The sequence below is a fragment of the Schistocerca piceifrons genome, chromosome X (genome assembly GCF_021461385.2).
Source record: "Schistocerca piceifrons isolate TAMUIC-IGC-003096 chromosome X, iqSchPice1.1, whole genome shotgun sequence".
NCBI lineage: Eukaryota > Metazoa > Arthropoda > Insecta > Orthoptera > Acrididae > Schistocerca > Schistocerca piceifrons.
In genome coordinates, this window is record NC_060149.1 from 283,819,857 (window position 1) to 283,838,501 (window position 18,645).

The window sequence follows — 18,645 nt, forward strand, 5'->3', positions numbered from 1 at the left end:
ATAAAATCCTGATGTCATTCACAAACCGAGTTTTAGTTTATGCTACGTATTTTTTAAATACAGGTCGCTCCGCGTTTCGAGCACGCCGTATTTGTGGTTGTTTGGCTTAAACCTAATGGCAAACATTATCGTAAGGTGATTTTGTGATGGGCAAAGCAAATTCTGCGAAGTGCTGTTATCATAACCGCAAATAAATACTGTGAGCACGAGAATATGCCTCGCCAAGGGCACACTGAGACACGACCACCACCAGGTAGCAAAACAGTGATTGATAAGAACGTAAAAATTTTTAGAACATAAACATTTAAATCCTACAACAAACTGCATATATATCATAGAATATAGGCTACTCTTTCTGAAGTAGCTTGGTTTAGAAGTTTAAGTTTAGTTTAATGTTTTAATGTAACATTTACTCTGAACTGTCGTTTTAAGACGAGCTCAGGGAAACGCGCATTGACATTTATTTAAAATGTATATAGTTCAAATACAACTTGATTTGTGACTGGTATCGGAATGGTATAGAACTTAATATTTTCCACAGCTTATCTCAACTGCAGATTCTCATACTTTGATATACGATAATAATACTTTGATTAAATCTACGACTATTTGTGTGATAACAGAGGCAAAATTTATTTTTTTGTGCTATCGGTGTTCAGCTATTTCAGATTCACGGTAACATCGTTCAGTTAAAAATGGTATCTGCTCAACTGGCTGGGGAGTGCTAAAAACAGTCAGAGGGAAACGCGAATCTCGTTTCAGATTACAGGTATTAATGGTTCCACTGCAATGGGTGAAGCAGCTAACGTTGTCGCATCTAATATACACACATCAAAAAAGTTTTGCATCACCTCGGTTCCCAGAACTCCTGAAGACAGAAGTTGACTGTGGATATTGTATCACAGACACAGTCCCTTTGATTGTACAGAGACGTCACTAAACCCGCCCACAGATGTAAACAACCAAGTATGAGCAGCGCCTTTTAGACGGAGGGGGTCCCACAGCCAACCAGTGAGTCATTCCACCCGGAAGGAGGTACACGGCTCATGTTGTCTGTAGTCCAACCATGCCTAGACGGTCAATACTGCGGTTCAATCGCAATCCGCATTGTAACTTTGTGCCAGGAAGGACTCTCAATAAGGGAAGTGTCCAGGTGTCTCGGAGTGAACCAAATCGATGTTCTTCGGACATGGAGGAGATACAGAGAGACAGGAGCTGTCGATGACATGCCTCGCTCAGGCCGCCCAAGGGCTACTACTGCAGTGGATGACCGCTACCTACGGACTATCGCCGGAGGAACCCTGACAGCAACGCCACTATGTTGAATAATGCTTTTCGTGCAGCCACACGGCGTCGTGTTACGACTCAAACTGTGCTCAATAGGCTGCCTGATGAGCAACTTCACTCCCGACGTCCATGGCGAGGTCCATCTTGCAACCACGACACCATGCTGCGCGGTATAGATGGGCCCAGCAACATGCCGAATGGACCGTTCAGACTTGGCATCACGTTCTCTTCACCGATGAGTGACGCATATGGCTTAAACCAGACAGTCGTCGGAGACGTGTTTGGAGGTTGGTTCAAATGGCTCTGAGCACTATGGGACTCAACTGCTGAGGTCATTAGTCCCCTAGGACTTAGAACTAGTTAAACCTAACTAACCTAAGGACATCACAAACATCCATGCCCGAGGCAGGATTCGAACCTGCGACCGCAGCGGTCCTGCGGTTCCAGACTGCAGCGCCTTTAACCGCACGGCCGTGTTTGGAGGCAACCCTGTCAGCCTGAACGCCTTAGACACACTGTCCAGTGAGTGCAGCAAGGTGGAGGTCCCCTGATGTTTGGGGTGGCATTATGTGGGGCCGACGTACACCTCTTGTGGTCATCGAAGGCGCCGTAACGCCTGTACGATACCTGAATGTCATCCTCCGACCGATAGTGCAATCATATCGGCAGCATATTGGCGAGGCGTTCGTCTTCATGGACGACAATTCGTACCCCCATCGTGCACTTTTGTGAATGACTTCCTTCAGGATAACGACAGCGCTCGACTTGAGTGGCCAGCATGTTCTCCAGACATGAATCCTATCGTAAATGCCTAGGATAGATTGAAATGGCTCTGAGCACTATGGGACTTAAACAGCTGTGGTCATCAGTCCCCTAGAACTTAGACCTAACTAACCTAAGGACATCACACACATCCACGCCCGAGGCAGGATTCGAACCTGCGACCGTAGCAGTCGCGCGTTTCCGGACTGTGTGCCTAGAACCGCGAGACCACCGCGGCCGGCGGATAGATTGAAAAGGGCTGTTTACGGATGACGTGACCCACTAACCACTCTGAGGGATCTACGCCGAATCGTTGTTGAGGAGTGGGACAATCTGGACCAACAGTGCCTCGATGAACTTGTGGACAGTATACGAATACAGGCATGCATTAATGCAAGAGGACGTGCTACTGGGTATTAGAGGTACCGGTGTGTACAGCGATCTGGACGAACACCTCTGAAGGTCTCGCTGTATGGTGGTACAACATGCAATGTGTGCTTTTCATGAGCGATAAAAAGGGCAGAAATGATGTTTATGTTGATCCCTATTCTAATTTTCTGTACAGGTTCCGGAACTCTGGGAACCGAGGTGATGCATTTTTTATTTGTGTATTTTGAGGCGTTGAATATATTTGTCACCTGGTTGCACGTACACAAGTAGTTACTTACAATTCGTGTATTAATGAGTCACATATTATTTCACAACCACGAAAAACGAGTTGAGATAAAACATTAACCTGGAATTTCTTTGCTGAGACTACATTATTTGATCAAATGTATCCGGACACGTATCAGTGGGCATTAATATGCGATTACGGCTTGAACTCTGCTGGGGATATTTTCAATGAGGTGTTTGAATATCTGTCGAGCAATAGCTGCCAGTTATTACTCAAGAGCTGAAACCAGACAATTTAGTGATGTTGGACGCTGGGGCCTGGAGCGAAATCCATGTTCTAACTCATCCAAGACGTGTTCCACTGTGTTTAGATCAGCAATATGGCCAGGCCAGGCCATTTCAGAAACGTTATTTTCCACAAACCATTGCCCCTGCTTTATGATTGGGTGCATTTTTATGGTGTGCTATTTCACTACTGTACGCAGTACACAGTGGTTTAAAATGTGATCATATCCTTCAGCATTTAGCGTTTTCTTAAGCGCAACTAGGGTACCATACCGTAAGAGCACCTCCTCCATACTTCAATGTTCGCACTACAAATGATGGCAGGTAACGTTCTTCAGGAATTCATCGAACCAAATCCACCCATCGGAGTGCCACAGGGTTCACCGTGGTTCATCCATTGTCCAGTGGTGTCGCTCTGTACACAAATTCAAACGTCGGTTAGCACTGACTACAAAAATATGCGGCTTATGAGGACCTGCTCGACCATAGTATGCCATTATTTTTAACTCCCTGCGCACAGTCATTGTGTTAATCGGACTGCTGCTAGCGCTTAGGAGCTCACGAGTGGTTTCATCTTATTTCTTAGAACCCCATGCCGCGGGGGATTAGCCCAGCAATCTGAGGCGCTGTAGTCATGGACAGTGCGGCTGGTCCCGGCGAAGGTTCGAGTCCTCCCTCGGGCATGGGTGTGCGTGTTTGTCCTTCGGATAATTTCGGTTAAGTAGTGCGTAAGCTTAGGGACTGATGACCTTAGCAGTTAAGTCCCATAAGATTTGACACACATTTGAACATTTAGAACCCCATGCTCGTCGGTCCCTGTTCGTCAGTACACAAGGCCTGCCTGATCTCGGTTTAGCTGTGGTTGTTCTTTTGCGTTTCCACTTCACAGTCACATCGCCTACATTCGACTTGGTGTGGGGGGTGCCGCTTCAGAAGGGCTGAAATGTCCCCGATGGATTTGTTACTCAGGTGACATTGAATAACTAGACCGCACTGAAAGTCAGTGAGCCGGCCGCGATGGCCGAGCTATTCTAGGCGCTTCAGTCCGGAACCGCGCGACTTCACTGCCACGGTCGCAGGTTCGAATCCTGCCTCGCGCATGGATGTGTGTGGTCCTTAAGTTAGTTAGGTTTAAGTAGTTCTAAGCTCTAGGGGACTGATGACCTCAGATGTTAAGTCCCATAGTGCTCAGAGCCATTTCAACCATTTTTTGAAGGTCAGTGAGGTTTCCTGACCGCTCATTCTACTGTTATTGCTTCTATACTGACAACACAATACTCCCCATGTCTTTTCATAATGGTAGGTAAGCCTCTCGTGATATCCAGTGGTCAGTTTTCGCATTGCGCTGGAGTGTCCGAATACTTTTGATCGGGTGCTATATAATGTTATTTCCCGCCACAGTAGCAGCTTTCCATCAGAGAAATGCTGTGTTACAATTATTTGACGGATGAAACAAGGAGTTTCGTAATAAAAATCTATTTAAAATCGAATTTTTCTCTTGCACTGTCTTCGGTTTGAATGATCAATCGCACGGACGTTTAGGACACTTACCCTCAGGTATTATACGATGCAGCTTTGAATATACGGCAGTAAAGTCTGTGCTTCGATCCGAAGGAGTAAAATTGTTTGAGTATAGTAATATAGCCACACTGCTAGTCAACCGAAGATTCGGAATTATTCCTGGAAGCGGCGCGGTCGTTTCCCACGCCGAGTAGCTCTGAAACGCGAGCGGCTGGCGTGATCAAGTGTCAGAGGTCAGTGGTGCAACATGAGCACTCACAACTGTTCGCAGGGACAGCTAGAAAGGCATTTACGTGGCTCGTTAGGGGCGTGACTGGCGCACGCCGGCCTGCCGGGCCCGCGATCTGGCATGCAAATCCCCGCCGTTGCGCCACGCACCGGCCTAACGCGATGCTCACCATCCTATTCCCGCATTCTGCGGCCCGACAGCGTTTTCCGCCTCACTGTTCCGGATCACAACAAAGGAAGGGCTACCCTTCTCCGAGCAATAGCTTCGGCATGGCGCGGAGATTACGAAACGCTGGCTGCCGCGATCGCTGCGCCGCCCCCTGAACGAAGGAATCAGCAGTACGGCCCGATTCGAAAGCGCAGGTTCACCATTCGCTTAAGTCTTAACCCAAATAATGTTAACTAAAAAATAAATCGTATTTTGGATTCATGAACATCAGGAATTCACTTATGCAATTCTGAGAGACAAGTCTATAGGGGATCCAGACCGGAACAATGTGGGTGTAAATGTAAATAATTATTGTGCTTCACTTGTTTGGTAAGACACTAAGGAAGAACTTCAATTGAACTGGCCCAGCAGAATGCATAGTAAAATATGAGTCACGTAGCGCAGCGTCGCCGTTGCACGTGCGCGAAATAAGCATGCACGAACCGCATTTAGGAATGACGGTCGTTTTTAATTATTCCCTTACAGAGTCCAGAGCATGGAGCGTTCTCCATCGACGCATATTTCACTGTTCAGCGAGTCTTTCATCGCCATTTCGAGTTGAAACAATATGAATGGACTATTGCACGGTTGATGCAACAATTACGGACTACTGCATCTGGCGCAAGTCCTTGGGGCGAAGGACACAACGGAACGCGGAGCCAGTGGAAGAGGCGCGTCATGCACTCACCGGAAATCCTTACCGCTCTGTTTTACGACTTGACTGTTTAAATGCCTCTGCGCATGCTGTAGTTAATATAAACTTGTCTTTACGAGTTCTATATGACCGATATAAGGGGGCTGTAGTGTTTTCATAGGGCCACCATTTAATGACGGTTGTTGAAACTTTGTAAGTAGACTTTCTCGGAATATAAGTCACCCCTATCTTCAAGTGTCTGCCAGTTTAGGTCTTTCAGCAGCTCTGTGACGCTCTTCCGTGGGTCAAGCAAAACTGTGACCATTTGTGCTGCCCTTCTCCTATAAGTCCAATATCCCCTCTAAGTCCAATTTGGTAGCGATCCCTCACACTTAAGCAGTATTATAGAATGGGTCGTACGACTGATCTGTAAGCAATTTATTTCGTGAACTGATAGCATTTCCATAGTATTCTGCTAATAAAATGAATTCTGTTACCTGCTTTACATATGACTGAACCTATAATCGTTCCATTTCATATGCCTACAAAATGTCACACGAAAGTATATGTATGAGTTTACTGATTCCAACAGTGACTCGCTGATGCTATAGTCATAGGGTACTACGTTTTTTCGTTTTGTTAAGTGCACATATTTGCATTTCTGAACATGTAAAGCAAGTTTCCAATCCGTACACCACTTTGAAATCTTATGAAGATATGACTGATTATTTGAGCAGCTTCTTGCAGATTGTGCTTCATGGTAGGTAACTACATCTGCAAAAGGTCTGAGGTTACTATTAGTATTGTCCGCAAGGTCATTGATATACAGCAAGGGACCCAACACACTTCCGTGAGGTACACCGGATGCGACGTCTACATCTCTCGAAGACTCTCCATGGAAGATAACACGCTACCTCATCGCTATCAGATAACCCTCAATCCAGTCACAAATTTCTATCGACACATCATATGATCTGTTTTTGATAATAAACGTTTGATAATAATCGTCTTTGATAATAAACTGAGTCAAATGTTTTTCATAAGTAGAGGAATACTGCACGTTCCCACTGACTTTGTTGTCCTGGAGGAAACACCTCATTACGTTTAAGCTCAGAAAATGTTCTAAGTTTCTACAACTAATGGATGGTAAGGATATTGAATGGTAGTTTTGTGGATAATTTTTGTTACCATTCTTATAAATGGGTGTGACCTGGGCTTCTTTCAAACTACTGGGCAGGGTTTTTTGTTCTAGGAATCTATGATAGATCATAGTTAACAGAAGGGTAACTCAGCCACAAATTCAGTATATTATTATGATAGGGATTCCATCGGGCCCTGGAGCTTCGCTTAATTTTGACGATTTCAGCTGCTTCTCAAGGACACTGACACTCACATTTCTTCTACTCATCTTTGCGGTGAATGAAACTGGGGCTTCACTTTGTAAAGGAGCTTTTGGAAACAGAGTTACGCATTTCTGCTTCGGTTTGCAACTTTCAATTTCAGTTCCTGTCTCGTCCGTGAGTGACTGGGCACTAACTTTGGCTCCACTAACAAACTTTACATACCATCCGAATTTCTTTGGGTTTAGTAAAAGAGTTTTGACAATATTCTTTCACGTTAGTCATTGAAGGTTTCATGCATTGCTCTCTAGACAGACAGACGCGTTGAGTTCACCATCTCTCTATCCATAGCCCTACGTTTTGTTTTATACCCACTATGCAGTAGTGTACGTTTTTTTGAAGATTCTTTGCCGTGACTGTTTACCATGGACGGTCTCTCCCACCATGAACTGTTCTACTGGGTAATATTTATACAGTGTGTGGCCAATTATTCTTTTATACTTGAACCGTAGTTCCTCTACACACTCCTATCCTGAGCTAAAAGTTTAAAGTTCTTTATTGAGATACGACGCTACTGCTTCCTTGCCTAGTTTGCTCAATATCTAAGTCTTTCTATTTGTTTTAGTTGCCGTTTATACTTCGGTATTCATTGCTGGTATAGCTGCCCCATGATCACTGATGCGTTTCGATGCAGGTATCCTCAAGGAGGTAAATTCAGTTTCTTGCTATTAGATGTAATATATTTTCATCATGAGTGGGTTCCGAACTATCTGTACTAGTTGATATCCAGAGAAGACATTTAGTAATGTTTCGTAGGATGTCTTGTCACGCCCATCATCAACATAACTGTAATTATGACACTTGATTCTTGGATGGTTAAAGTCTCCTCTGATGATTACACTATCGTTGGCGTACTTGCTTACAAGCGAACTGAGGTTTCTCTGAGGCATTCGGTTACATCAGGAGGTGATTCTGGAAGTCGATAGAAGGACCCAGTTATAATTTTATGACCACCCTTGATGCTGAGCCTTGCAGAAACAATCTCGCATGTAGCTTCGCTTTATATGTCAGTGGATTTGGGTTTCTTGTCTGCTGCCACAAATATGCTACCTCCATTTACCACTAGCCTGTCCTTTCGGTATATGCTTAAGTTTTCCCAAATATCTCACAACAGTAAACTTCAGCTGTTAACCAATTTTCTGTACCCAGTATTATGCCAGCTTCACTGCTTTTTTAAGAACTCTTCACACTTCGTTGCGAATGCTTCAAAAGTTAACCACAAGGATGTTAATACTCTCGCTTGCGGGGGGGGGGGGGGGGGGGGAGTTCTTACGATCTTACACTGTTACTTGTGGGTTCCCTAGAGGTATCGTTATCTCGATTAGACTGAGAGTCCCCCGGTCTAAAAAACCTTTGTATGCACCTCACGTACCATGAGCTACCTGGGTAGCTGCCTCTGATATGTAGTGCAAACGTGACCCATTTAGGGGGACCCAACATTTCTCAACACTATGGTGCAAGTCTAGGAAGTCACAGCCTAGCTTGTCACCGAACCTTTACTGTCTCTGGTTCAGGCCTTCCACTAGACTCGGAAACAGGGTGTCGCGATCTCTCCAAGGGACAATGCTGCAGATAGTGACCTTGGTTGAAACGCTGTAAGCAAGCCTGGTATTCTCAACCTTCTCTGCTAATCTCTGGAATGATCCAGGTGTGACTTTGGAGCCCAGGCGACAGACATCGTTTGTTCCAATGTGTGCCACAATCTGCAGATAGTTATACCCTGTTGTCGCAATGGCTGCCGGAATAGCCTCTTCAGCACGACGAATGTGTCTCCCAAGTACACACACTGTGAGCACCTCGTGTTGCTTCCTATCTCTTGCTGCCCTATCGTATTATTCGTGGTACGTTTGAAGTGGGGACCATTAACAAACCTCTACCCATATGCGTTTGTGTCCCCTTGATTTAGGGCACAGTAGGTTTCTGAGCAGGTGAACTGAGTCTCAGTTTCAGTGCAAGACAGCACCTCGAACTTCCTTTTTAGGTGGATGGGTGTAACATTCTGAGTTCTCTCTGGCTCCTGTCTCCTCTGTACAAGACATATCTCATAGCCAAGTGGACGAGTAATGAAGGGTCCTATATTTCCTGCAGGAGAGACAGTATCCTCAGGAGAGGGTAGTATCTGATTTACCTTTACATTTGGTGACAAATAGCAGTTAACTCTTCCCCTGCCCGAGAACAGCAAACGCAGTGGGGCTGTGTACGATCTCGGCGGTAATGTTTATGATTTGATATGACCCTTCTTCGTTGATCGTTACAATGTCTGTGTTTATACAGTGTCTATATCTTCACATTAACATGTCCGAAGGAACAGGCACTGTGCTGACGATTATAGCTGCGGTAAATTTTACGAAATCGATTTGCCCTTTGCGAATCCGAATTGACGTCAGCTGTTTCTGACATGAACTCGAGACCGTATTTCCACTTTATCGCGAGTGGCCTCCTTAACCAATTCGACTATCCCAGAACGTCTCCAGGACCGATTGAAAATCTCCATATGTCACGGAATCCACAACCATTACGGTCGCACATATCATGATTCCGCACAGGGAATACTTTATAGTCATATTAGTCCATCGAGACATGGAAAAGTCATTGACGATTACAATGTCTATGTTTATGCATACATTGTAATTTGAAGATGCAGACACTGTATAAAAACAAACAGCATCGTTGATGTGTCCATGCCTCTAGGGGATAAAATGACGACAAAATATTTCTCTCTCCCCGTGCGAGAATCACTAAACGAGTGAGCATAAGGGTTGTAGACTTCATGACATATGGAAGTTTGGGTCGGTCCTAGAGCCGTTCTAGGATACCCGAAGAGGTTAGGACAACCGCTCGCGATAAGCAGGAAATCCGGGTTCGAGTCCCAGTCCGGCACAAATTTTCATCTTTCACAAACAGTTGACGCAAAATGCGAATCCATTTCGTTATACAGACCCTTCTTGTCAGTGGGAGGAACCTAAGAGGATTTTATTAATTAATTCGTTACTCTAAGAACATAAGTTATAGGATTTCCATTAAGATTTCTGTATCTTCCTGGTTCTGCCCGCAAACAAATATCATTCAAACTACAAATACTGGACGTGAAAGCCTGCCTTGTGTTATATGTTCACGTAATTTCACTCAGTCAGTGGAAAGTTGAGATGGTTCCTTATTTAAGGAAAGTTACTACTACTTTCCTCCCACTGAGTGATTGCCAGATGTCTAATGACGACGGGACCTTAAAATCTTACCTTTCTCCCGTCGTTCATGTAGCACTGTCTGGAATGTCTCATCTTGTGCTAAAGTGCTAGGAGACTGTAATACTGCTGCATACTAAGCGACATAGAGCTCCGTGCCTGGTTGATGTGCTCTTGTGTACAGCAGATATTACGAAAATATGCAGATGCCAACACTGAACTCTTACTTGAAGGGGCGTATGTGGTCTGCCTGCTGGACAGACATGGCCATCACTATCAGCAAATGGATTACTGTCCGACAGAAGCCAATCTCAGGTACAGAACAAAACAACCCGACAGGTAGTGCATCAAAAACACTTCCAGTGCCACCTTATTTACGACACTGAGGTGAAGGTCTAGTTGGATCCCAGAGATGCGTCAGCGGCAGAGGTTTCTTAGCAGTAACGTACTTTTATTACCCTGAAAACATAAATCTTTATTTGCTTCAAAATTTGTCGTGCGTGGCGTACCTTTTACGCTTGTCATTTGATTGCTTAATTTGTCTGTATAGGTTTTCTGTCCGCCATAGAATATTTCGCCCACGTGTATCAAAAGACATCTGGAACGAGAGCTCATTGTCATACGTTGCAGCTGAAGTAAAAAGAAATGCTAGTGTCTCAGTATAAAGAGGGCTGTAATCTGAGCGTCGCAACCGGCTTTCCTTGCATCTGTCGTTTTCTGAATTAAATGTTTTTCTTCTGCCGTGCGTGTGTTCTGTAAGCGGGCCGTGCCGCAGCCGGTCTTGTGCACAGGCGAACAAATTGCTAGTACACGTGCTCATGTTTTTGAGCTGTACCTTTCCGGCATTTCCTTTTTCGTCGAGGCAAACTTAACAGCGGACAGTGTGATGTCATGGTGGCTGCATGATTCACGAAGAAGAGTTTCGTGTTGGGAAAGAGCTGGCGAAGAATAGTTTTCTTGTACCGCGAAGTTCAGGGTGCAACGTGATGGATAACTGCAAGCTAGTTGACAACTCAGCACATTATTTGTTATTTGGCTTATTTATGGTAAACAAAATAACTTTAATAAATCTGTGAATCTCCTTAGTTTTAAATACCGTAGTTATATGAGAAAAAGAAGAAAAGTTCGTAGTTTAGGTCTCGTAGATAACGATTTACGATCAGTCCAAATGGCGACATAGCTGTTCCAAGAAATAATAGCAGTTTTTGTTTTTAGACAAGACTGCTATTATTTGCCTACATTATTGTTATCCTCCACAAAAGAGGCCCCATTACATATTCTGCACACTTACCAATGCATTCCCGTCTTTAGAAGTGGAACACAAGCTTTGTTGTACTAGGAAAGAAAATATGTAACGCCTGTTAAAGGAGTAGTCCTCACATTCACTTGCAGTGATTTAAGAAAACCACACAAAAAACGGAATATACCGATGGGTATTTTAGCCTCACTCCTCCAAAATTGAGCTCCAAATACGTGTGGTACCTAGTTGGATACTTAATCTCTATTCGATAAACAATTTATTAATAGAATGAAGACTAATTGCCCAAAACTTCATTTTATATGTTGTAAAACTATGTCGTTGAGAATCTTCAACTGAGGCTAACCATGTCACGTGTAAAAAGGCGTTACGCAATACGGAGAGGTTTATTATCGAAATTACGAGAGAGCACATTCCGGGAAGAGCTGGGCAACATATTACTACCGCCCACATATATCTCGCGTAATGATCACAACGAAAAGATCCGAGAAATTAGAGCAAATACGGAGACTTACAAGCAGTCGTTCTTCCCACGCACAATTCGTGAATGGAACAGGGAAGGGGGGATCAGATAGTGGTACAATAAGTACCCTCCGCCACACACCGTAAGGTGGCTCGCGGAGTATAGATGTAGATGTAGATGTAGTGTGGTAGGGGCACGCGGAATATACGAGTATTAAGTGGCGGGAAGATTAACTGAAGCTCCACAAATACTTAAGATGGATTTACCTGGGAGCTATTGAAGATTTTAGAAGTGCTCACTTTGTTCTTTGACATGTTGTTGGAAACGATGTGTGTTGTCATAAAATATGAGCTGCCTAACTACCAAAACACTGTCGGGAATAGCCAAGTACTGAATCCAAAGCGTTCATTTCCTACCATTTAAACACACCCATATATGATACACGGTGGATCCATAGCTTCAGGAGATTAACAACGAGTAGGCAGACAGCAACTCATGGATGATGATGTTTGGTTCGCGGGTCGCTCAACTGCGCAGTCATTAGCACCCGTACAAAGTTCCAGTTTTTTGCCCAGTCATCTGTTTCACTCAGCCAAATCTAGCCACTGTCACGAATGATAATGATAATGATGAAATGATAAGGACAACAGAAACACCTAGTCCCTGGGCAGAGAAAATCTCCTACCGGCTGGGGAATCGAACACGGGACCCCGTGATCCATAGGCAGCAACGCTAGCCACTAGATCACGACCTGCGGACACAATTCATGGAGTGGAGTAGTTCCACGAACAAGTTTTCCATCTGCTATACTCGTTGCACTAGTCGAGAAGTATTCGTTGGTGAGCGTTTGTGAGAAGCACCTAATGCAAGACGGCTGCTTGCCAAAGTGGGCATTACGAGGGGATTTTTTGGCGTATAACTGTTATAGACGTGGAGTCCGGTCTATCGCTAACGTCTGAAAGGTGCCCATGTCCACAGTACTGCTTAATGAGAAGAAACAGTAGCCGATCGTGACATACACCTGAACTGCGACTCATAGCCTCATCTGGCCAACCAGATTTAGGTTTCTCGTGATTCCTCGAAACAACTTACGGCAAATGTTACGACCGTCAGTTTCAGAGAGATGTGACCGATTTCTTCCTCTGCCTACTCTTTTATTCTGTCTCTAATGACCTTGTCGTCGACTTCATACTGATCTTTCTTCCTCTTTTTCCGAGCGCTTCCCCTTTGTTGTCTTCCGTAGCTGTACCGACAGGTAGTGCTACGTGCAAATGCAAATCTTGATACGCGTACTCTTCAACTGGCATTTCTCGAAAATCACTCCAGTGCAGCTGTTTACGAGTGTGAGACCCCAGCGTTACATGTCTCTTTTATCATCTTCCCATAAATCCTTTCGTTCAATCGTGACTTTCGAACTCCTACGGACTAACAAGATCGCTATGTGGAACAGTGAACAGTGATGCTGGATAATTTGTCTTCTATGCTCTCTGGCCCCACAACCGTGTATAAGTAATAAACAATCAGCGTAAAAGGTAAGATCATCTGTAAGGGGATTCCGAAGTACCTCTCAGTCAGTGTTGTAACATATTTAACATGGAGGAAAAACGTGTTTGTTACTATCAGACACTTGACTATAAATAATGAACGTTAAAGGTAGCAGACACACTGAACATCATAATAACAACAACATACGCACCGGAAATTCATTTAGTAATTCCTATCACGATAGACAAAGCATTCACTACTAATGTGTCAGCACATGTAAAAAATTTCAAAGTGCGCAGTTGGGTCAACGCCTTTTTCGCGAAATCATCCGTGTAAAATTATGGTACGTATTTCGAATTAATATGTAATTTAAGTATCAATAACTTCAATAAATTTGTTATACAGAGTAGTATAATGGTTACAGAAGTCTGAACTGTCGCTGGACGTTGTATTCCCGATCTACGTAACCGCTTTGTGCCGTTTGTAAAGCTCTTTTCGGCGCCGCAGTAACTCAAAAAGTCCGCAGCTCGTGGTCGTGCGGTAGCGTTCTCGCTTCCCACGCCCGGGTTCCCGGGTTTGATTCCCGGCGGGGTCAGGGATTTTCTCTGCCTCGAGATGACTGGGTGTTGTGTGCTGTCCTCAGGTTAGTTAGGTTTAAGTAGTTCTAAGTTCTAGGGGACTGATGACCATAGATGTTAAGTCCCATAGTGCTCAGAGCCATTTGAACCATTTTAACTCAAAAAAATGTTTAAATGTGTGTGAAATGTTATGGGACTTAACTGCTAAGGTCATCAGTGCCTAAGCTTACACACTACGTAACCTAAATTATCCTAAGGACAAACACACAGACCAATGCCCGAGGGAGGACCCGAACCTCCGCCGGGACCAGCCACACAGTCCATGACTGCAACGCCTCAGACCGCTCGGCTAATCCCGCGCGGCTCCGCAGTAACTCTCACATTCCCTAGGCAATGCATGTTTTGGGCTCTTTGGATTCCTTTCGAAGCGAGTTTTCTTCTGACTGGCGTTTCCTGTAATTACGAAGATATTTCTGACTCTTTTGAAACAACATCCTTCATTATTTTGTAATTTTGCCGGCCGCGGTGGCCTCGCGGTTCTAGGCGCCTAGTCCGGTGCCGCGCGACTGCTACGGTCGCAGGTTCGAATCCTGCCTCGGGCATGGATGTGTGTGATGTCCTTAGGTTAGTTAGGTTTAAGTAGTTCTAAGTTCTAGGGGACTGATGACCACAGATGTTAAGTCCCATAGTGCTCAGAGCCATTTTTTATTTTGTAATTTTAAATTTAATACTGATTCCGGGGAATACTTTTATTATCTCACTTTGGGTCCTAACAGTGTTTCGAAGCTGTTCACAATAACACCCAGATCAATGTCCTTGCGCTTTGAGTAGCGTCTGCCGAGCTGGGGAATCAAGGTATCGCATGGCGGGTCAATCTCCTACACACCAAATTCCGCTCAGTCAGGCCTGACCAAAGAAGAGCTGGGCTATGTGAGAAGAAAGGGCTAGGCTTTATGGGGTGGATTATTACTCCAGAACAAAACACAGAGAAAATCAATACAATATTCACCGAGTATCTTCGATTCGTGAAACGTGTGGCGGGCAGGTTTGCTCGTGACGCCCAGCCAACACAGCGCTTCCGAATGTACGCCTGTAAATCTTGTTAACCATCAAGCAGTTGAAGACATATGCAATCAGCTAACAAGTTTAAGGGATCTTTGTTGGAAAATACGGCACTGGACACTGTCTCTACTGCTGCCAGTATATTCGGAAAATGGTTCAAATTGCTCTGAGCACTATGGGATTTAACATCTGAGGTCATCAGTCCCCTAGAACTTAGAACTACTTAAACCCAACTAACCTAAGGACATCACACACATCCATGTCCGAGACAGGATTCGAACCTGCGACCGTAGCAGTCGCGCGGTTCCAGACTGAAGCGCCTAGAACCGCGCGGCCACAACGGCCGGCTGCATTCGGAAGTCAGTGCTCAATAACATTCTAGTGGAGTGCAAGAAGGCAAACCTGTCTCCTCGAAACGTGGTTGTAGATTTACGGCAAAACTTCTCTGACCACATTCTAGCTGTAGGTTACACTATCTCTTCATATTACAACACCTATGTTAAGTATGAAGAACTTTATAAACCCATTTCTTCTATGGCGAGGTTCTGAGTGATAGCATTCTTTCCTACTTTCCCACTGAGCCACGTATTGTGTTGGAAACGCATAGGTCAGCGTGTGGTACAGCACAATATCATCAACAGTATGTTTCTAGTACCACTAAAATGAAGTATCTGTTCTTTAGGACAGACACTACAAACATGAGCATACACACTGAAGCGCCAAGGAAACTGGTATAGGCATGCGCATTCAAATACAGAGATATTTACACAGACAGGATACGGTACTACTGTCGGCAACGCCTATATTAGGACAAGTGTCTGACGCAGTTGTTAGATCTGTTACTGCTGCTAAAATGGCAGGTTATCAAGATTTAAGTGAGTTTCAACGTCGTATTAAAATTGGCGCACGAAAGATGGGACACAGGATCTCCGAGGTAGCAAACTATATGGATGAACTATAAGCCATTATGTTTTCTTTCTCTACTCTCCCCGTAACCCACAAAAAGTGTCTCCATGCAGCGTAACAGGTTGAGTTTAAACTGTTGAAGATGACCTGTTCAGTCTCATGTCTAGAGGAAAAGTACATAGATATAGCCACTTACACCGAACTGTTATTAGGAAAGCGTCCTCCATCTCTTACTCTCTCTCTCTCTTTTATTTTTAAATACATGATCAATCTATCGGTGCAACAGCATCTTCACTCTTAGGCATTCGTTAGAGACGAGAGTTCGTAGGGACCATATCTGGTACGACTGACGTTTTCTGGAGAGAAATTCACTTTCTATCAAAGTTAAAATATTTTAGAAATGACAAAAATATTTTCTCTGCTGTTTTCAAAGAATATTTCTCCAGAGCGCAAGCCAATAGTTTTTAGAAGGGTCGGGGGAACAAAGTGAATCTGTTTCAAGAAATGCCAGCCGCAGTTTTTCCTCGCGATTTCAATGATTACTCTCTCAATTATTTCTGCTCGGATGAAAGGGATTTCACCACAGAGTTTTAATTTCTATAGCTAGCATCTCCTTCACTCAGTATCTGTCGGACTCGGGCAGGCGACTTTATAAATAAAGACTTGGAGCGATTGTCGTCGGTTTGTTTGTCCGGGAACCGGCTAATAACCTCCAGAAAGCTGGGCACGGTGCTTTGTTAAAGCAGGCGGCAGCTCTCGATGTCAGCGGCCAGAAGAGGGCGAGAGGAGGCTGGCCATTCGTCGCATCCAGCGCTCAAACTTGGCGACATAAACGCGGCGCGGCCGACGATGCCTGCCGCACCAGGGATGCCACGTGGCTTTGCACTACACGCCCTGCTTCACATTACATTCAGTACATTGGATAGAGCTGTTCCATTTACAGATGGTACGTAGATGGAATGATGGCCGTTTTGTTTCTAAATAACTACAAATTTATCTTTTTGTACCAATATACAAATTGTGCGAGTGTTTGTGGGAGCTGGTAATAACAAACATTTTTATAAATCGGTTCTCAACAGCCGATAAATATTTCATAAAGTTCATGTTAGCCAGGCTGTCTAAAAATTTATCTTGGCTTTCCGATCATTATGTTCTGTTGTTCACGTGTACAGAAAACCGTGATGATGATATGAGTTCCAAACTGGTCGTAGAAAAATAATATATCTTCAGTCAGCTTGTGCACCATCATATTTATAAAATGTACTTATATGTTTGTTGACTTTTCTCGGAACATTCGCTCTGGGAAGAAAACAGCATTCCCTTTCATGGCGCTCGACGTAATTCCAGCTGTGTGCCCTGCTGCACGTTGTTGCGGATTTCAGTGATGGTCCTGCGCTAACTAAACAAAGCCGTGTCGAATTCCGTATATCTTCTCTTGATCGTCTCTATCTTTTTCCTTAATCTCATTCTGAAAGAACACTTGACGCGGATAATACGCAAGAATCGATCAGTCGAGAGTGACCCAAGCTTCCCTCTTACTCATAACTACATTTATTTCTTCGGTCTGTTACTAGCCTTATTCCCAGAGAGACCCAGAAAAGAAAAGTGCGAGCTGAATTTCACACGAGGAAGAGGAGATTAGTGTTTAACGACCCATCAATAACGAGGTTATTACAGATGGGAGGGAGGTGGGGGGAAGGGGGGGGAGGCCCTACACGATATTAGGCAGGCCTAACAGTTTCTTTGGCTCTTCAGTATATGTAGGTCAATAATCTCCGGATCAGGCACTGCGTTATCATTTACCTAAAGAGTCACCGGAAAGAAACATTGGAAGGGTATTTAGTAAACGCTTCATTATTGTCAGCTCCAAACCAAAATCGCTACTATTCCGTCAAGTATGTCCTCACTGGCAGATGCGTAGAGGTATAGAGACGGTTGTCGGCTTGGCATGTAATGTCAGCTCTGATCTCAAATTTTGAGGGCATCTACATGGCATGGCTCTGAGCACTATGGGACTTAACATCTGAGGTCATCAGTCCCCTAGAACTTAGAACTACTTAAACCTAACTAACCTAAGGACATCACACACATCTATGCCCGAGGCAGGGTTGGAACCTGCGACCGTAGCGGTCGCGCGGTTCCAGACTGAAGCGCCTAGAACCGCTCGGTCACACAGGCCGGCTGAGGGCATCTACAATGGAAGTTTATCTTAAGAACTTAAGACACTGGTTAAATTAATTAATTTAGCCTAATGCATATATATTTTGAACCAAGGTAGGAAGCTCTCTCCACGTCCATTAACACTCAACGAGATACGCTTTTAAGCTTACAAAAGCCACTAACATGGATCACAAAACGAACGAATTTGCATCTGATTTTGAGGAGGATCGTAGTCCGAATATCTAATGTTGTTTTCCATCACCAGGGCTCGATCTATGCCTATCCCCATCATTATCTGATATGAACTGCACCTGTGTTGCTAGTCTTCTCATTGTTGATACGTCTTTGAAACCTTAATGTAATGAAGTTGTCTTTGTGTTACGTTGTGAGATAGCATGAAATGCTATTAGTGAACGTAAACACATATGTACGGCTTTTATAGCCTAATATGGCACAGGACGAGATGCATCACAATTCATAAAACAAAGTCAGTCAGGTATTATTAAGATTAAATTTTGAACTCGGTTCATACATAACATCAAAAGTTGGCACATCAAAAGACATGGTACTGTTACAAAGACTTTAGAGAAACTCAGTTAAAAGCACGTCAA